Below are 4,820 nucleotides of genomic sequence, written 5' to 3' on the forward strand. Positions count from 1 at the left end.
TGCCAGTCCCAGGGAAGAAAAACTCGGCTGGGGTCAGTTCCAAGGTTCAGCAGAAGGAACGTTCGCTGGTCCAAGAGCCCCGAGCAGTCGGGCAGAGCGGACCCTAAATCTGCTGCCGAATGGCTGCGGCCGCAGTTATTCCCCCAGGGGGTTCTCTTGCGATCTGGGATGGGGCCAAACCGCCCTGCTGAGGGATCCATCTGGAAGCCAAACACTCGGCAATTGGATCCACACCTGCTCTGAGACCCTTTCATCTCCTTCGGCTGCCAGAGTTCTGCAGCTCAAAGCAGGTGTCTGCCCTGGTGACTGGCAGTCAGAGGTGGGATCCAGCAGGTTCTCACCTGTTCCCGAGAGTGGGTTACTAATGATTTGTGTGTGCCGAGAGGGGTTGACTAATTGGGTCTGCTTTTCCGTTAGGAATTCCATGAGGTCCAAAAATCATAAAGTCCTGTTGTTTCCTATGTGGCTGGTGAGCAAAGGTAGAAAACGGGATAATTCTCCCTGTTGGGCTGTTTTAAAAACATGTTTTAGAAATACGGTAAAGGTCCTTGTTTAAGGAAGAAAGAGATCTCCTTCTTTTTGATTTCCTATGAGAAACAAAAATTAGAGTGTTTGAAAGTATTAAAGTATTGTGACAGGCAGTCAATTGTAGAGGAGCAGAAGTCGTTGTTTCTGTTGGCAGTAGACGATAGGACTTGCTAGAATGGGTTTAAATTATGGACAGAAAGATACCAGCTGGAAATTGGGAACTTTTTTTTACAGTAAGAGTTTTTTACAGTAACAGAGAAATTATTAATGCCCCGCCCCCGGAATGCCCGACCATGCCCCCGTTGTGCCCCGCCCAGCCCCATTGGCGCTACGCCACTGTTTGAATCCCACCACCATGGGAACCTGTTGCTAAAATGTTTGGATCCCACCACTGCTGGCAGTGCCAGCTCCTTCTCAGAAAAAGGCCATTTCCTCTCTTTTGAGGCTTGCGAGGAAACTGTCCCAACCTGCCGGGGGGTGTCCTGGCCAGCAGCCCCCCAAGGGGTCCTGTGTGGCGCCTGCCTCCTTCCTTACAGGTCATCCAACAGGGAGGCAACTGGAGTCTGGGAAGTGGCATGGGGGTGAGCATGTGGACCCCAGCCCACCCCTGCCTTACCTTCAGTCCAGTTTCCCCCCTCCCCCCAGGTGCTGCCAAGGGAAGAGGGGGAGGGGCCTCAGATACCTGGGTGGGAAGCAGTGGTGGGATCCAAAAATTTTAGTAGCAGGTTCCCATGGTGGTGGGATTCAAACTTTAATGGCGTGAAGCTGGCTAATAAAGCGTGTCGGAAGCATCTCGAGCCGGGCATTCCTGAGCAGGGCTGTGGCAAGCAGGACGCAGCAGCATGTGTGATCCTTGGGCACGGGAAATGAATGCCTGCAGGCGCGATGGCTGCCATGCAACGCCCGGTGCACCTCCTGCTAGACTGCAGCTTCAAGTTCTCGCGCGCTGCTGCTGGGAGGGAGGGAGAGTAACTAAAGGCAAAATCACGGGGCAAAATCACCAAGTAATGTAACCCCCCTCTGCACACGCTGCATAGGTGATTAGTAACCTACTCTCTAGGGACCTTACCTGTGAGAGACCCAGAGCTGGATCCCACCTCTGGTGGGAAGTGATCAGAGCCTCCTAGGCCTGGAGCCTGAAGGTGGGGCTGGCAGCTCACCTGAGGCCGTGCCCCTGGACTGTTCAATAAGAAGACTCTGCATTCAGTTGATTTCTTCGTTATGAAACAGCATCAGGAAATGAGCACTCAGGCTTCTATTGCCAGAACGAGGGACACAGCCAGCATTGCAGCCACCATTATGCACCACTTCATCCCCCACGTCACGTCATCCCACCCCTGATTACCAGTTCCCAAGAGTGGGTCAACAGAGGCAACAGAGAAGATCACAGATGTTTTGCAGATCGTTCAGATAAATAGTTCCTTTCTGAGGCAACAGAACCTAGACCAGTGGTGGCGAACCTTTGGCACTCCAGATGTTATGGACTACAATTCCCATCAGCCCCTGCCAGCATGGCCAATTGGCCATGCTGGCAGGGGCTGATGGGAATTGTAGTCCATAACATCTGGAGTGCCAAAGGTTCGCCACCACGGACCTAGACCAATCACAGAACAGCAGCCATAACGGTAGCGGTGCCAGAAATAAAGAAATCCATTTCTGATCTTTTCCAAATAAAAATGAAACTTTTCTGTATTATGAAAATAGTTTCTGTATTAGATAGAAAATAGGATTTGTTCTGTGTTTGTATAAACTCCCCTCTCCGCAAGGCTGAAATGCTGGTGACAGCCCAACCCTGCCCCACCTTGGTATGTCCTTTTCATTCACAAAACTGAGACCAGACTTGTAACAAAGGAAACCCTGGAAGACGGACATCAGCCTGCCTTAATCTCATCACCCAACAGATAAGGGGTGCTGCACCCTTAGGTTTCGTTTCCTGATCTCATCACCCAGTGAATCCTTTGTGTTCTTCCCACCTTGGATTTGACCACGCCCACGTCAGCGCCTTGCTCTGGATCCCCTGCGAAATTCAAGAAAGGACTGCCCTCTTGAACGTGATTGGTTCTTCATTTTGTTAATGAATGGTGGTGGGTTGTACCATGTTCTCCAGGTTTTCCCGGCGGGAGAAAGTGTTTAAAAGTTGTTGTAAAGCTGCTAGGCAGCGCAGTTGCTGTGGAACGAGGATGCTGACACTTAGGTCAGCATCACAAGAAGAAGAAGAAGAAGAAGAAGAAGAGGAGGAGGAGGAGGAGGAGGAGGAGGAGGAGGAGGAGAAGAAGAAGAAGAAGAAGAAGAAGAGGAGGAGGAGGAGGAGCCCCTAGGGGATGGGGCGGTATAAAAGTTTAAACAATCAATCAATCAATCAATCAATCAATCAATGAAGAAGAAGAAGAAGAAGAAGAAGAAGAAGAAGAGGAGGAGGAGGAGGAGGAGGAGGAGTTTGGATTTATATCCCCCCTTTCTCTCCTGCAGGAGACTCAAAGGGGCTGACAATCCCCTTGCCCTTCCCCCCTCACAACAAACACCCTGTGAGGTAGGTGGGGCTGAGAGAGCTCCGAGAAGCTGTGACTAGCCCAAGGTCACCCAGCTGGCGTGTGTGGGAGTGCACAGGCTAATCTGAATTCCCCAGATAAGCCTTCACAGCTCTGGCGGCAGAGCTGGGAATCAAACCCGGTTCCTCCAGATTAGATACACGAGCTCTTAACCTCCTATGCCACTACTGCTCTTTATTCTGGTTCTGGTGGGCTTCCCGGGCTGTGTGGCCGTGGTCTGGTGGATCTTGTTCCTAACGTTTCACCTGCATCTGTGGCTGGCATCTTCAGAGGTGTATCACAGAGGGAAGTCTGTTTCACAGGGAAAGTTTAGTGTGGTATATTGTCCATGTCCCAGGGCGGACAATCTTTATTCATTTACTGTACTCACTGTGTTGGGTCCCGATTTCTGTTCCTCCGCGCTACCAAGAGCTGAAATCACACTAAAAGCATTAAAGTTACCCAGGTAGCACGGTAACAATAACATTCCCCTTTTCTCCCCCCCCCCCCCCCCACTCCCGGTACCGCTAGGCTTCACTGGGCCCTGAGAGCCCTTTCGTTGTTCCTGTGAAATCCAAATACATGATGAATTCCTCAATAAACAGTATTCATTACGGGCATGATCACATGTGACATATTTTATTACTCAGTTCTCCTTCTACACAGATATTATTCACTCAAGCAATCAATCACTGCCACCAAATTACAGGATGCAAGGAACGGAATTAGCAAAATGAACTATGGATGTAAAATTCATTTGAAATTCAATTTACAAGCAACATTAGCTTTCAATTAATCTGCCCCAACAGTTTCAGCCAGATTCCCCCCCACCACCCCAATACTGTTGATTAAAAATGGAAGAGAAGGAAGGAAGGAATATTATTGGCATCAATTTTGTCTTTATTTTGTTGGTATAATCTTGACATTTTTGCTCAGGAGATGTTTTGGTGGCAAATGGGCAGGAAACAAAACGAACAGCCAGCTTCTAGGGAAGAAGGGGTGGTGGATCTCAAGGAAGGCCAACAGCAGCTCTGGAGCAGCAGTGGCGTAGGAGGTTAAGAGCTCGTGTATCTAATCTGGAGGAACCGGGTTTGATTCCCAGCTCTGCCACCTGAGCTGTAAAGGCTTCTCTGGGGAATTCAGATTAGCTTGGGCACTCCCACACACGCCAGCTGGGTGACCTTGGGCTAGTCACAGCTTCTCGGAGCTCTCTCAGCCCCACCCACCTCACAGGGTGTTTGTTGTGAGGGGGGGAAGGGCAAGGAGATTGTCAGCCCCTTTGAGTCTCCTGCAGGAGAGAAAGGGGGGATATAAATCCAAACTCCTCCTCTTCTTCTTTGAAGCTGTTTTCTTCCTGGCCAAAATGACCTTCCAGTTTATTCTAGCAATCCACGGTATTCGTTCCCATACTGTAGATCAGGGGTCTGCAACCTGCGGCTCTCCAGACGTTCATGGACTTACAATTCCCATCAGCCCCAGGGTCCAGCCCAGGCAACAGGTCCTGGAAAACAGCAAATTCAGACAAGGTGTTCAGCCGCACTAGCATGAAGAAGAAGAAGAAGAAGAAGAAGAAGAAGAAGAAGAAGAAGAAGAAGAAGAAGAAGAAGAAGAAGAAGAAGAAGAAGAAGAAGAAGAAGAAGAAGAAGAAGAAGAAGAAGAAGAAGAGGAGGAGTTTGGATTTATATCCCCCCCTTTCTCTCCTGCAGGAGGCTCAAAAGGGGCTGACAATCTCCTTGTCTTTCCACCCACACAAACAAAACACCC

The sequence above is a fragment of the Sphaerodactylus townsendi genome, linkage group LG17 (assembly GCF_021028975.2).
Source record: "Sphaerodactylus townsendi isolate TG3544 linkage group LG17, MPM_Stown_v2.3, whole genome shotgun sequence".
Taxonomy (NCBI): Eukaryota; Metazoa; Chordata; class Lepidosauria; order Squamata; family Sphaerodactylidae; genus Sphaerodactylus; species Sphaerodactylus townsendi.